The sequence below is a fragment of the Tursiops truncatus genome, chromosome 2 (assembly GCF_011762595.2).
Source record: "Tursiops truncatus isolate mTurTru1 chromosome 2, mTurTru1.mat.Y, whole genome shotgun sequence".
Classification (NCBI taxonomy): domain Eukaryota; kingdom Metazoa; phylum Chordata; class Mammalia; order Artiodactyla; family Delphinidae; genus Tursiops; species Tursiops truncatus.
The window spans coordinates 149,989,486-150,005,739 of NC_047035.1; the positions used below are offsets into that span (position 1 = coordinate 149,989,486).

A 16,254-nucleotide genomic window follows, 5' to 3' on the forward strand; every position below is an offset into this window, starting at 1 on the left:
TCTTGTCAAAAATAGGTAAACTTGTTTTCTGAATGATACAGTCCTTGCTGTCTCAATTCCAACTATGAGTATGGGTCAGATTGCTAGAATGTTCAACAATAGCCAAGAAATGGAAGCAACCTAAGGGTTTATCAACAGACGAATAGGTAAAGAAGATGTGGTGTATATACAATGGAATATTACTCGGCCATAAAAAAGAATGAATTTTTGCCATTTGCAGCAACATGGATGGACTTGGAGGGCATTATGCTCAGTGAAATACGTCAGACAGAGAGAGACAAATACTGTATGGTATCACTTACATGTGGAATCTAAAAAGTACAACAAACTAGTGAATATAACAAAACAGAAGTAGACTCACAGATATAGAGAAAAAACTAGTGGTTACCAGTGGGGAGAGGGAAGGGGGAGGGGCAACATAGGGGTGGGGGAGTAAGAGGTACAAACTACTATGTATAAAATAAATAAACTACAAGGATATTTTGTACGGCACAGGTAATGCAGCCAATATTTGATAGTTACTATACATGGAGTACAGTCTTCAAAAATTGTGAATCACTATGTTGTACACCTGAAACTTATATGATATGGTACATCAGCTATATTTCAATAAAAAAAGAATAATCTGACCACAGGCATTCTCCTTGCTCAGAAGCCCTTCATTTGCTGGGTCTCCTGTGGAACAACTGAGTCTTCTCGCCCTGTCCATCCCACCAACTTCCAGCTTACGTTCTGGAGCTTCTAAACCCAAAATAAGTTGGGGGTTACTAGGCTCCCTTAGAGATCTATTAATGCTTTAAAAGATTTCTAAACATGTTATCATGTTTTTATCGTTTAATTGATTTAAAAATGTATTGGTGAGAATGGAAGTAAACAAAAAAGTCTTAAAAACCAGCAGTTGCTTCACTTTGCATTTCCATTTCCCTCCTTCTAGTTCTTTCCCTTCACCGATGTTTCCAATATTCACGACAACAGTTAACATCAGCAACGTATAAACAGCTCTTTCCCGTCTCGAGAACCAGAGAAACAGCCCAGGAAAAATGGATGGAGGCTATAAATAGGACATTCTCAAAGCAAGAATTCCACAAGGCCAGTAATCATGTGAAATTTTCTTTCAATGACACTAGTTATGTTTTACCAGCTTGGTTTTTCTTTCTTTCCCAGCAAATTGACGACAATGTCGACATGCCCTCATGCACAGAGTCTATGGCACAGGATTGCCACCCTCTTGAGACATCCTTTCAATTATCCAGAGATCCTGGGGCTTACATGGTCCAAAGGGCATCCGTCCTGCTTCCAAACATGAGGCAAAGAGAAGGAGAACGGCGTTGACGGGTGAGTCAGGTTGTGCTCTGTTGATGGATTTGTTTGTGGGGTGGGAGTTCCTTTCCTGGTCTGGGCGCTGGACCACTGCCCTCAGGTGTGTAGCCCTCATGGTTCACAATCATTGCTCGACGTTAAAGGGGGACTCTGGCGGCTGCCCCGAAGGCTGTTCCAGCTTCGCCCATACCCTCTGTGGGCACCAGCCCTCCCCGTGTCACAATCCACTCACCGCCTCACCCATGGCCTCTTCCACCATAAGTGTATTGTCTTCCCTTTGAATCCTGGGTCCAAGGAGACTTCTCAGGGCTTGCCTCTTGCAGAAATGCTACTTGTGATCAGGGAACGTGGAGTCCACTTAGTATGTCACGGTAGTTTGCTGTCTCCCACTTTCTACAGCATCTGATGATACAATTCTATGAATGTAACCTCACTGGACCCTCTTATACTAGCAATAAAAACTAAATGAATTATTGCAATGAAAAGATAATTTTTGGCTAATAAATCGGCAAAGGTTGAAAATCTTTAGGGAAGTAGATGCCCTCATGAGTTGTTTGTGGAGGTGTAAATTGTCACAATAGATTTTGGAGGGGAATTCGGCAGCCCAGACACAAAATCTTAGCCAGGTGGACCCTTTGATTGCTCAGTTCAGCTTCCTGGAATTCGTCCTATAAGAGGTCAAGTCCACAAAAACTGAAAAGTAGGGATGGTCATTACAGAAAAGACAAAAAGGAAATAAAAACCATTAAGGGCTGTCAGTAGGAGACTAGTCAGATAACTCCTGTTACCTGTATGCAGTAAGCTATCAGGCGCCCATAAATGACCAGCTAATCCAGATCTGTATTTATAGACATATAGCAACATACAGAGCACAGCGCTGCTTGATGAAAGGAAGCAATAGGTCTCAGGTAGTCAGTCCCATTTCTGTAGCAAAACCACACACAAAGGGGACCAGAGAGGGAGGTGTGGGGATGGTGAGAAGCCAGGGGTGCAGTTAGACAGGAACTGTTCCCCACTGTGGAATTACCCGTGGTTTCACGTGTTTATAGCTTTTTAAAAAAACAAGTTAATATTTTTAACCAAAGATTTATTTTTTGTTGCCACTAGTGTGGCTGCGGTTCCTAAATGCCTGCCTCCAGAGAAAGTTTTATGGACATTTCCAATTGAATTTTCATGAAACCTCCTGAGGTGGGCATCACTGTGAACCCACCTATAAATGAAGCAAAGCGAAGTGGAGCAATTTGCCAAGTTCATCAAACTAGTGACCCCTGCAGCCGGGATTTGATCTGGCCATCTGGTCTAACGACAAATTATCCTTTGTAATCAAAAAAATGGGATGATAACTACGGATAAATATATATATATATATATATTTTAAAAGAAGCAAAAATGTATTCTCTAACCTTCATGAGTATTGGACAGAACTTAACCTCTTTATTCAGAAACTGTCAAAAACAAACGCAAATGAAACAGGGGTTGCTGGGTTGTTTGCTTTTTTTTTTTTTCTCTCCTATTGGCAGTTAAGCATGCGTCACAGTTAATTGTCTGGTTATTAAAGATACCTTCAAACTGAACAGTCTTTGCTTACGAGGAATGATTGACTGATTTCTCTGTTTTTCTGCTCTGTTGGAAACATGCTCACAGAAAGTGTCTTTCCAAATATACCCGTGAACATATTGAAAAGAAGAGGTGTTACCCTTACAACAGTGGGCACTGAGCAGGTGTAAGGCCACACATATCAGAGGAGGCAGGGGAGGCTGGGATGAGGGCTCTGTGGTCCCTGGGTCCCCTAGGCCATGCCGAGATGGAAGCATGGATCAGCTCCACAGGAGCTCCACACCAGCGCATTTACGGTGAGAAACAGATATTTACTCTATCTCCAAGGACACGGAAAACATTGACAGATGCGGGAAAAAAAGTGCTTCCTGCTCTTCATGAGCTTTCCCCCACTCTTGAAAGAAACACTCCACGCACGTGTACACACACAAACACACACAGATGCACACAAATATGATCTCATCTTCCTCCCCGGAATCAGAAGGCCCACAGCTACACCCCCATTTACGGTGAGGCTGGAAATGCAGGACGTGTGGTTACCTAATGATGGAGCTGGGATTAAAAGTGAGGTCTACCTCCTGCCAACTCATCAAGGTGAACCCTTCATGAGAAGAGCACAAGATGACCCCCAAACGCAGAGTTAAAACAGGGGCAACATGAGCTGGACGTGCTCAGGAGGGAAGCTGTCCAGAAACCGTGGAGAGGATTGCACACGGACACAGCAGGTGGCAAGTCTGTGCAGAGCGCCCAGCAAGGATCAACAGACTACCGGAGGGAAGAGGCCACCTGGGGATCCCACCAGATGCCCCTTCTCATCCTCAGATGTTCATGACATTACTGGGACCTAACAAGGCCCTATGGACACTTGCCCAGAGATTGGCCATTTGAAAACTTGGTGTGTCCTGTGGGAAAGAGCCTCAGATTTGTATTTGCTTCACACTCAATTGAAAGATTTGAATCACCAGACACTATGGCAAATCTAAACTAATCTAATCTAAATCTACGGAATTATATGTGTATAAATAAAAATTACATATATATTTAATATAGTTAAATATAGACGGTGTAAGTGAATAATAAGGACCCTTAAAAATAGACTAGCACGTTAAGGAGAAAAAATAGAATGTTGAGAAATGATAAATAAAGAGCTAAAATAAAAAAAATCAGTTTAATTCAATCTTAACTGTGAATTGCACAGCTGAGGTGAAGATTGCAATAGTCAATGCAAATGGATCAAACATTCTGGTTAAAGTGTACGTATTTTAACTGCATTTAGAAACACCTAGCTAATTGCTATTTACCAGAGACACATCCAAATGTTGAGAATTTAGAAACTTTGGGCATTGAAAATTTTTCATCTTGTAAACTGATGCATGTATATATAAACTTCTAAATATGTCTCTCTGTCTATATATATACACAGACATATATGTATATATATACATATATACATATATAGTGCATATATGTGTGTATACTATTTTTTTGTATTTACTATAAGTCCACACACACACACACACACAAACACACACACACACACACGCAAAAGACAGATACTTAATAAAAGAAAGCTGGTGTAATACTATTTTATCAAGCAGAAGAAACTTGAAGTCCGAAACCATTACTAAAGGTAAAGAGAGTCATTATACAACATAAATGTTTCAATTTCCCAAGGAAAATATAACTAAGCTTAGGTGCACCTAATAAAAAAGTAAGAGGCAACATTGTCAAAGCTACAGGGAGAAACTGACAGCTTTTAACATTATATTAGGAGATTTTTAAGACAGGAGAGCTGGGTTCTACTTTCTAGATAATGTGATATTTGGCTGTTACTTTAGCTGCCTATGATTATTAATGGTAAAATGGTACAATAAAATAATAAAAGCTTCCTAACATGGTACTAAATAAACAGCATGGATAATGTACTTAGCAAAGTATCTAGTGGGAAGGAAATATGATATAAAATTAAATACTATTATTGTTATTATTACAGTGTTCTTGATGAAGGTGGCAACATGATAAAGCAATATTGGAGAAAAACAATTCTAACTGCATTGTGTAATAATAGACAGGAGATAGGAAACTCTGGAGGAAGGGTAACTGGAGCGGGGGCGGGTATCTGGAAGCTATTTCCAAGTAGGAAATAGTAACCTTTTCATTTCAGGTTGTGGCCATGACTACAAAAAATAAATAAATAAACAGCGAAGGCAATGATGAAAAACAAATAAACAAAGAGCTATTTGACGGTAGAGCTTATTGCTCTATTTGCCTTGGAGGCGAAAGGTATTGCAAAAAAATGTATGTGTCCAGAGAAGAATAAGAATCCTCCAAATTCTTCCAATTTTGTCTTTAAATGTTTAAAAAGTTACTGCTCTGAAATCCTACTTTTTTTTTCCCTGCCTGAAGAATATTCTGGAAGGCAACTCACCCCTTGGTCCTGACTCGTTACTGTGAAGATTTTTAGGCCTATGTGGAGATGTACCGAAAAGATGTGAAAACCTGAAGCATGGCATAATGTCAGCTAAAATAAAACTCATCCTCCCTGTCAGCGCTGCCCATGGGATCCAAAGTATGTTCCCTGATTTAGTGTGGAAACATTTACTCTGGTCACTGGCTTCTAAATGATCGTGTAAACAGGTAATTCCACACTGATTCCTTCGGTTACAGCAGTGATGGTGCTGACTTTTCTGTTTGCTTTAAACGTCTGGGCGCGACAAGTGGGTTCAAAAGGAGCTCAGCCATCTTTGATTCAGTTACATGCAATTGTCTGGCTAAGGAAGTAGCATCATCAATGTCACTTAACTTCAGATTGTTTCTAAGTATCTTTGAAAACCTTGAGGCACACAGAAATATTACTTCACCCCCCAGGTTTGTCAGCTAATAGCCTTACTGCTTTACAAACAGAAGGTGGTTAAACAAGCATTTTTCGAAAAGACATATTTGGTGGTTCTAAACCAGAGCAATAAAAATTGCACAATCTGAAGGAAGGAACAGTTTGTTTTGCCCTGTTTATTGCCAGTTAAATGCCAGAAGACTTTTAAAGTAACAGCAACCAGTATAAAGGAGGGAAAAAAATCAAATAAAAATTTTATGACCTTAAGAGAAACCTATTGCTCTCTCCCCTTCCAGAGTTTTACAAAACTTTCTATACCTTTTGGCACTAGAAACTACGTATAATGTTTTACTCTGCAAATGCCAGCAAGGCATCATATAAAATTATAGCTGTAGAATCGAGGTGCTGTAAAGCTGAACAGGAAAACTGAAAATTTCCGTGTAGAGTGAAACAGTTGATGCTACATTTGCTCCAATAAAGCAAAATTTATTCTAAGAGGAAAAGAGTGGAATTGAATGTATGCTTTATTTTCCCGTAGATAAAATGCTTTTAAAAGTAGCATTATAGGTGGTTCTGGTTGCCTCTTGCATCCTGAGTCTGATGGGACACTTTCCAGTAGGTTTCAGCCATGGTTGCATCTATTCATCTCGGGCACCAAGGGGACCCTGACTTAATGGGTCTGGGATTCTTCTTGGATTTTTCCTTCTGGAAGTTCCAAATTTCTTCAGGTGATTCTGAAGGGCAGCCAAGTTTGAGAACCACAGTTTTAGAGCCAGGCCAACAGCAAAGAATGCCCTTGGACGAGAAGGGGAGGTCGTGAAGTGAGACATCCCCCAGAAGCAGCCAACAGCCTGCTTGTTGACGGCCAGCATTAGTCCTGTGGGCCTGGTTTTAAAGTGCTCTAAAGCTGCCCCAGATCACCTGGCCGAGATTTCACTCTTCCGACCACCCCCAAGTGAGCGGAGACCTGGTGATTTGGGAAGAGGGGAAATGAACATTCTGGTTGCCATCTTCATCCCCGTCTGAAGAGCTGACCAACCCTCGAGATTCCGGACTAGTCTCTGGGTGCCAGCCAGTGGGGTCTCTCTCGCTTGCATTGTTTCGTATTTCTGTTCACTTCTGCTGTACAACCATTGTATCTTCTCTCCCGGTGCCACAATTTTGCTTTGTGTTATGTAGGAATGACGGCAGAAAGGACAGACCGTGGGTGGGGAGGTAGGGGAGAGAGGGGCGGTGGAATGGGATGCAGGGGCTCTGGGGTGATGTAAAGGCTCATCCTACCCAGGCCCAAGGCTGCAGTGCAGGCTGGCACAGAATTGGAAGCTGATGCCTATTTGTGACTTACTTTGAGCCTCATCTGAAACATGGTTCTTAGCATGCAGCAGAGCTGGGGATATCAAACTGACTAGAGATTGAAAGTATTCTTAGCTGAAACCTAACGGAATACAGAATGTGTCTGTCCTGCATCTATCTAGAAAACTGTCATGTACAAACCAGAAATTAACTTGACACCAGGTGAACTGATCCCTTCAGTTGAGAAGTGTCACAGATAAATAATAAGAGGTGCTGTTTGCTGTCCGATTCAGAGAATAGCATTTGTAAGTTATTAATAAAAACTGAACCCCAGAATAGTGATGATAAAAGCTATGACAGCGATCATCACGACAGTATTTTCTAGGCTGTGTGGAATCATCTTGATTTACTCATTCACTCCCTCCTCACGAATTCTTCCAACATGTATTTGTTAACCTGCCTTCTAGGTGTTAAGCCCTGTGATGTGTGTTAGGTATATGACAAGAAAAACAGATATGGTCCCGTCCTCAGGGAGTTTATGGGCTAGCAGAGGACAGGTATTAGACAAGTAAATACCCACGAGGATATATTATTGAAAAGTGTGTTAAACTCTGTGAAGGACAGGACGGGTGCAATGAAATCCTTTACCAAAAAGTCCACCTTTGATTTGAGTGTCCTGAGTACACTCGTTAAGGAAGGGACATTTAAACAGAGTCTTGAATGATGGGTGGGAATGATTTTGGTTAGTGGTGGAAGGAGTTCATTTTGTGCAGAGAGAAGAATGTGCTGTGCGCGAGGGGATACAAATATTTGATAAAGGAGTCATATGGTGTGTTCACACAGGGGTCTGCTCACACAGACACTCCAGCCGCTGTCTTACACAGGCCCAGCAGGGGAGCTGGATGTCACCCTAATGGTGCTGCCCCCTCTCATCCACGATGGGACAAACCAGCTGGGTCATGGACCACGAGTTTCAAGACCAACCAGTGACTCACAGTGCATCCGGGCAGATAGCCTACCCTGTCGAAGGGCAAGTGAGTTCATTCCAGAACATTCATCTGGAGAGTCTCCCTGAGCATGCGTAAAGTAACCCTGCCTGCACCGAGATGGCCAAGTCTAGACGCCCCCCTAGCCTTCCAGGGAGGAGGCAACACGACGGAGGTGGGAGGGAAGGGCCGGATACAGGGAGAGGGGGGCGTCCCGAAGGACGGGCTCACCCAGGCGGCCACTGCTGCAGGCTGGGCTCTGTTCTCACCTGAGAGAGTGTCGTGGCCTGAACTACAAGTTCGTACTGTGATTTTGGGTACGTGTTTCCAGGGAGAGACAGGCTCCTGAAGATTTCGAGGAAGATATGTGACTCTTTCTCTGCAAATAGCCATTCTGCTTATAATGACAAAAGGAGAAATGTCTCTCTTTGGTCACTGAGGATTTTGTTGTAATTTTGTTTTTCTGAAGTGTTTTAAAAATCATGTGTATATTTTTCAAAGGATTTTGAGCTGTGCTGTTTTCCTACAAGGAAAGTTCCTCTCATCCCCAGAACCCTGAAATCTGTTATCTGGATATGAAAAAGGTCATTCCTTTGACCAGGAGAAAGGGCTGGAGGTGATCGCTTATCGTTAAACTGAACTCCGTGCTCCATGGGCCACTTCATCTACTTTGTTTTATTTTTCCTGTTGGGAATACATGTCTGTCCTTTTCAAAAGATTTAGTCATTGTCCAAATGCTAACTCATTCTCACCCCAAATCTACATTAATTCATTAGTTGTGACTGTCTCCCCCCACCTCATTTCCATTCTCATTTCCTCTCTTCCTTGAGCCCTTCCTGGTGAATGTATCCCTAAATTTACCTTTGTCTTTGCATCCATGGCAACCTTAGGTCGCGTCTGGTTGGGGTTATTGGGATGGTTGCAAAATACGCAGGAGTTTCTACTTTTGCTGTGTCCACCCCAGGGTCGATTATATTCCTGGTTCTAATGCCAGAACAAATGCAGTCTCTAAAACTGCCTTCAGATCTGTCCGCCCCACAGACCTGCTTCCTCCCTGTCCCAGAGCCTAGGAACTCCTGAGCGCCAAGTGGCTGACTGGCGCCCTTTTGTCTTGAGAATTAATAAGTTCCCTGGGCTAGTTCTCATTGGATGAGCCCTATGGTGAGATCACATTTTACTCGGGGAATAGAAAGTGGCTTGTACAGAAAAAAAGCCGTAACTGTAATTGCTTTCGTGCAAACAAGTCTTAGGCTAAAGCTCTTTTTTACACATTAAATAATATTCCCAGCCTTTAGTTAACAAGTGAACATGCCTAAAAAAATTGGACACATAATTCGAGTTTAATGCCCTCCTACTTGTATGGGCCATGGACCAGCAGCCCTGGCATTACCTGGGGGCTGATTAGAAATGCAGATGCTCAGACCCCACCCCTCCTACTAAAACAGAAATCTTTTTAACAAGATGGCTTAGTGATTTATATGCACGATAAAATTTGAGGCCCTCTGGCTTAATGCATGTTAAAGCGTCTTTATTTCTCTCTGAATCCCTAGCACCAAGCAGAGTGATTCTTCTTGCCTGTGGTCATGGTTGGGGCTGGGGTGGGGGGAATGGTTGACTCAGAGGCATGAATCCTTATGTGAAACATGTTTTTGTGTTTTCTGTATTTTCTGGCGTTTTGACATCTTGGGCGTTGACCTGGGAGAGACTGCCCCTCCCAGGTTGGTGAATTCTTTCTTTTTTAAAAAAAAAAAAAATTTATTGGCATAGAGTTGATTTACAATGCTGTGTTGGCTTCTGCTGCACAGCAAAGTGTATCAGTTATACATATATCCACTCTTTTTTAGATTCTTTTCCCATATAGTCATTACAGAGTATTGAGAAGAGGCGGTGAATTCCTAAAGGTAGCAAAAATCCCCCTTCCAGCAGAGGGTATCATTCATATGCAAGCCAACCAATTGGGAGCCCCCTCCAATCCCCTCCTCTAGGGGGTGCTCACACTCATGGCTGCTGTCCGCCTACCTGGGTCACGCAGGGCGGGTACCAGGCACCCGGGGCGGCCCCTGTGCCCCAGAGCTGCTGGAGCTACTTAAACCAAACAATCCTACAAAGTCTGCACAGCCGGCCTCCTGCAAAAACCGTAATAAAGCCTCCTGCCCAAGTACCCCCTCCCTCTCTCTTCTAACTGGCCCCGCTGTTTCCCCACCTGGTCCCACGTGCCCCCTCATCTTGAGAAGTCTGAGGGACAGGATATCTTCTCAAGGGCAGTTGTCTCCTGATCTGTTGGCCTCCGGTCCCTGAATAATAGTGAAACTTGCATTTTAAATCAGGTGTGCACCTGGGATGCTCCCTTCTAGGACAGGAAGATTCTGACTGCGGCAGGGACATGAATGGGGTGGAGAAGGGGCTCCTCCCACACCCCAAAGGGAGAGGCTCCCATAGGATCACTAGGAGGGTGGCCTTGTTCCCCTCACGTGTTGGGAGAGAATTAAATCTGAGAACAACTGACTAAGGGAATGCAAACTGTGAGGGATTTGCAAAGGAAGAGGTTGTGGTTGGGAAGTTATTTTGGAGGATGGGATGGTGGCAGAAGGCAGCTCAAGGGCCTGAGGACTGGAGGGCAGGTCTGCATCTGTAGGGTCTCCACCAGCTTCCCCGCCTGGAGCACAGAGGCTCTTTCTCCAGGGCTTGTCATGTGAGTTATCAGAAGGCAGGGACAGTGTTCATAGGTTTGAGGAACCTGTTCCTGGTACAAACCAAACACTTTCAATGGGCCTTTCATATATGTACATATAATTCTGGGTGTGTAAGACTTAAAGAAAAGAATGAAGAGTAAAGAATTTTTAAATAGAGACCTTTTACTTGAAAGGTCTATCATCTGATCACTGGACACTGGTGGCTAAGAGCTACGGAATAATGTTTGTTTCTGTCTGGAGCATGTGTTAGCCGCCAACACATGATAAAACACGCCAGTAGCTGGGGGGCCCATCAGCTGTTTTTATCTATTTTCTTTGTCCTCCAGGGATTTGGCTGAAACTGGAAGGCAGACTGCAGACTGTGAATTCTTTTATCCCCTTATCATCTCTGGGAGCAGTCATTACTTGTGAGTTAGGAAAAAGTGAGTCCTTTTCCTTAAAATTTTTAAATATGTAATACATATATTAATTTGAAAACCTATTTTAAAAGACAAGTAGATATACCATATTCAGATATTCCTTTTAATGGAACAGGAGTCTGAAGGGGACAAGAGGGTCATTCTTCTTGGGTATTCCATGTCTGTCTCCACTGGCTGCGTAGATTTCAGTCATGCTCCGTCCCAAAGTGTCTGCAAGGCTTCTGGGTGTAGTTATTAAGTTTGGGAGAAGAAACTTGAAAGGGAATCTCTTTCTGTCTCAGAAGCATCTCTCCTAGGTAAGTCCTCGGTGAAGGATAAACAAGAGCCTCTGCCTTCCGTAATGGCCCATTTTCTACGGGGAAATTGCTTTATTTTGACTTGAGAAGGACTCAGGGGGTGTGGCTATAAAAGCCTGGAAATTCATGACCTGGTTTTCTCCCGGCACCGATACTGGGGGATTTGAGCCCCTCACGCCCTGTAAGATGATGACAAATGTTAGATGTGTGTTACCCCTTCACAGGATAACTTTCCTCCTTCCCCTCTCTCCTCTCCTCTTATGGCAGCAGCTTTCGGTCCTGCGACGGACGTCCAGGGGCTCATGGAGCATCTTCTCTCCAGACGGGACGCGTCAGCCCTGTCCCCGCTCATGGTCACACCGTCTCCTGGGGGCCCAGCTCCTCTACCTCCTTGAGGGTGAATCTGCTCCCTGCCGTCCACGCACGTTTAGCAAATTCAGGGGGAGAGTGTAATGTGGCAGCCTGTGAGCAGGGCGCGTGGTCTGTGTGCAGGAGGCCGAGGGCACCGTGGGGACCGTGGGCATCACAGTGGACCTGCCTCATGTTCATAGTTTTAGTTAGGTATGAATATGCCTTAGCTTATTTCACAACAGGTAGAAATTATAAGCAGGAAAACAGAAGCACGCAGAGCCTGCGTTTGCAGATCTTTAACCGAAATGCTTACATTCGAGTGTGACGCTTAGATAAACATTAGACGTGAGAGTGACTTTGGCTGGTTCTGGTGAACTATAAATAAGAACAGTTTTCAGCTGAAAGAGCACAGGATGATCATTTTACTACTTAACAACCCTGCTAATTTGACCTTTGGAGGCGTCAGTGGTTGCATCCTGTATTCCAGCTTGCAGGAACACAGGAACGGTTTTCTTCCTAATTCCTTTGATGGCTTGACGGTCTGTGTTCATATAACTGGATTGAGTTCTGGAACCTGGCTGAGAAATACTGGACCGTGATTCACCAGAGGCAATATCGTTGGGTCAAAAGTCCACGGGCTTCGGATTGAGAAGGATCCAGGTTCAAGTTCAAATTCTGCAGTTTACTGTCTACATGAACTTTATTGGACCGTTTCTCTTTCCTGGTCCCTGAACCCAGGACAAATGAAAAGACTCCGAACAGGTAGTTCAGGGGTTGGTTGAGGAGGTAGAAGTACACCCACGGGGTAACAAGGAAGATGCCACAGTCAAGTGGTGACGCACGGGGCACACTGAGTCTGAGAGAGAGAACACCTTGGGATTGTGAGGAAGCTTACACACTGCTCCTGAGATGACACATCCACAGTGGTTTGTACCATCTTTTCATCACTGAGACAGAAATGGCCACAACGCAGAAGATTCTCATATGCTGGGGCGTTGCTAGCACTTTCCTGCATTCAGTATTAAAGCCACTCAGTGTTTTAAGTAGACCAAGGACCCCTGAATATTCAGCTTCCTGCTTCTGGGATGCTGGCCTCACTCTGGTTCCCTTGCCTGGGGGCCTTGGGCTCTCAGGGGAGATGCTAACAGTGGGTGTCTGCCCTGCAGAGGGAGGTCCAGCTAATGAGGGTCGGGCAGGGAGGCGTCCGGGCAGAGGAGGATGGGATGGGGGCGTCTGCCTTCACTCCCTCCAGCCCCATCCATGCAGCCCTGAGCACGTAGAGGAGAGAGAGCCCACCGCCCCGTCCTGAGGGGTCTCCAGGTTGGGGGCAGCAGCTCCGGGAAGGTGGTGGCCTGAGCACCGTGACCGGACACGAGACCCCTTTGAGAAGTTGCCACCATCTGAGAGGACACCCTCCTCTGACCTGTTTCACAGCAGAGCTGACTTGCGGTGACTATTGCAGGACTTGGGGACTTCCTGGGAGAGAGAAGTCTCCAGTGCCGACTTCCCTGAGCTTCTGTTTTCTCACTGCAGCCTGGGAGGGGACATCCTTGCACAGGGCTGTGGTGAGGCTTGATCTCAGGTTCCCCTCCTGCCTTGGCTGCCTCTCCCCACACGCGCTTTCCTGCCCATCCCCAAAGCTCACCACCTCCTGCTCGCCCTTCCATGTTCGGGGTTCCTCCTCCGAGACCCCCAGGACTTTGGTTTTCCTCCAGCGGTTCCTGCCCTGCCCCACCGCTGCGCCTGTGGACCGCCCTCCCTACACCCACATCCAGGCTGATGGATTGCCTGCACTCTCCCCGCCCTAACCTCTGTCTCACTTCCAGAAGGCAGTCAACGACACACCCGGGCCTGGGGAACTGCTCTCCCCCAGGAAGTCCCCTTGCTAACGAGACGCTCTGTCCTCCCCATGTCCTCCACGCCCTCACCGAGCACGGTGGCCACTCCATCCTGTGTCCAGGGCTTTCATCAGCCTGGCCCTCTTCTCTACACCCCCCGCATCTCACATCCACGCCCCACGCATCTCACCTCCACGCCCCCCGCATCTCACCTCCACGCCCCACGCATCTCACCTCCACGCCCCCCGCATCTCACCTCCACGCTCCACGCATCTCACCTCCGCGCCCCCTGCATCTCACCTCTGTCCTTCCAGCCCCAGACACAGAGTATAATTAAAATTCACTCTCACCGCCCCATCAATGTTCTTAACTCACTCACTCTACAAATATTTACTGAACGACAAGGCTGTTCAAGGCCATCTCTTCCACTTCCTTCTCTTGCGTCTTCACATCCACTTACAGCTCCCTCTCCTTGGTTTAGTCACTCGTTACACGCCCATGTTTTATGAACTCTAAGCAATACTGATCATAAAATGTACCATTACATTATGAGCCGCAGAGAATGAAAAAAATGCTGCCAATAAACATTGAGAACTGCTATCAATTGTAAGATGCGTTCTGTTTTCAGGGCTGTTAAAATATGGAAACATAAGCATCTGATAACATACAAAGCAACGGTGTTTTTGAGATCGGTGTTGAGATACCTCCTAATCTTCCTTTCCTTCAGACACTAAACTTCTAGAAATAGACTGAGCTGTCAATTTCTGCTTTCCTTCTTCCCAGGTATTCTTTATCCCACCACAATTTATCCCTCTTCTAATAAAATCACTGACTTAAAGATCACGAGTCCTGTTATAATCACCAAATCTAAGAGACCAGTTCTTATAACACTTTAGTTCACCTTTCTCAGTTTTTCAAAGTAATTTTTTTGCTGACCATTATCTGTCTTTGTTCTTCAAGGTCCCGTGGGCGCTACTGCCCCTTCCACTCCTCCCCTGCCACTTGAAAGCCCCTGACAGCCTTCCCCAGCAGCTCTAGCTGAGGTCACATTTCACCTGTGTCCCCAGTCCAGCGATCAGCTCCCTATCACCTCACCTGACCTCACTGGCATCGGGTGCAGACAGGCATGTCTTCCTTCTGGAGATGTGTCCTTTCCTGTCGTCCAGGAAGCAGGCTCTCCTGTTTTTCCTCCTGGTTCCCTGGGCACCTTCCTCATACCCCTTGTTCCTTCCCACGTCTGACATCCCCGGCTCAGGCCTGGGGACTCTTTTCTTGGTGATGCCATCCAGTCCATGGCTTTAAGGATTGCCCACCCCTCTCCCAAAGCCTCCAAGCCTCTATCAACAGCCCAGACCTTCCCTTGAACGCTCACGCCTTGGTACCCTCAATTCCGCTGGTTATCTAATTGGCATCCCAAGTGCACGATGTCAAAAGATAAATGCCCCACTTTCCAAACTTCTCCTCAGTAAATGACAGCTCTCCCCTCCTGTTCCTCGGGGGGTTACCTGTGACCCCTCTCCTCACACACCCCAGATTCTATTCCTACGAGTCAGCGGCTCCTACTATTAAACTATGCCCAGAATCCAGCCCTCTCACTGAGCCCCTGAATTGTTGCCACAGCTCCTTCCTGTGCTTCCTGCTTTGCCCCTCCCCACACACCTCACCAACTTATTCTCAACATCAAGCCCAGAATAAGCACTTTGAAACACTAGCATGGTGACATGTCACTCACTTTAATCTCTTTAACCACGTCACATTACACTCAAGGGAAAGCCAGGGTCCAGTGCGGAGCTGCCCCCCATCCACGCAGCCATGCCCCTCACCCTCCGAGATGCTCTTCTCTCCGCCAAGAATGCGCTTCGTCCAGATTCCCTCCTTCATCTACTTCTTGTTTCACCTTGAGCAGCACATTGTCTTATTCCCTGACTCTAACCGTTTTTATTATCTTTAGTGTCACAACTATCTCATCCCTTCATTTCTTGGCACTTATTTGAATCCTTGGTCATCTTAAACTTTTACTAGTAGTTGCCTCTGGTCATGTTTTAAAGGTGTGGGCAGCAGTTCTAAACGCAAATATTGGAATAAGGATTCTGAACTGTGTCCATCAATGGACAAGATAAGAATATGGCTGGGATTTAAAATTTGGGAGTTCACATACATTTTCAAAAAGAAATTCCATAAAGAATTCTCCCTTTCAACTGTCAAGTTTCAAATTTCAAATGCTGGACCTCACCCAAGGTCCTAAGTAGTGAACGTGGGAAAATATCCATTGAGTTTTTCTCTCCAATGACTAAAAATGCCTCACTAATTCCATGGAGACCGATCTTAATGTTTTCATTAAAGCAAAGGATTTGTGAATAAAAACTTGTGATAGAATATATATTTAGAAAGTGGAGCAATTTAAAGTCATACTAAGTGAAGTAAGTCAGAGGAAGACAGATATCATATGATACCACTTATACGTGGAATCTGAATAAATGAACTTATTTACAAAACAGAAATGGACTCACAGACATAGAAAACAAACTTACGGTTACCAAAGGGGAGGGGGTGAGGTAAATTAAGAGTTTGGGATTAAAATATACACACTACTATATAGGTAACCAACAAGGACCTACTGTATAGCACAGGAAACTATATTCAATATCTTGCAATAACCTATATGGGA

The 16,254-nt window shown here is 45.0% G+C and overlaps 1 long non-coding RNA gene across 2 annotated transcripts; it reads left to right on the forward strand.

Annotated features, from left to right (window-relative positions):
- Nucleotides 1-976: 976 nt before the first annotated feature.
- LOC141278082 (uncharacterized) lies at nucleotides 977-14,186 on the forward strand. Of its 2 annotated transcripts, none has more exons than XR_012330338.1 (3): nucleotides 977-1,335; nucleotides 11,009-11,104; nucleotides 11,665-14,186. It is a non-coding gene; the product is annotated as an uncharacterized lncRNA (long non-coding RNA). The 2 variants fall into 2 exon arrangements; XR_012330339.1 differs by having other exon boundaries at nucleotides 11,668-14,186.
- The last annotated feature ends 2,068 nt before the right edge of the window (nucleotides 14,187-16,254 follow it).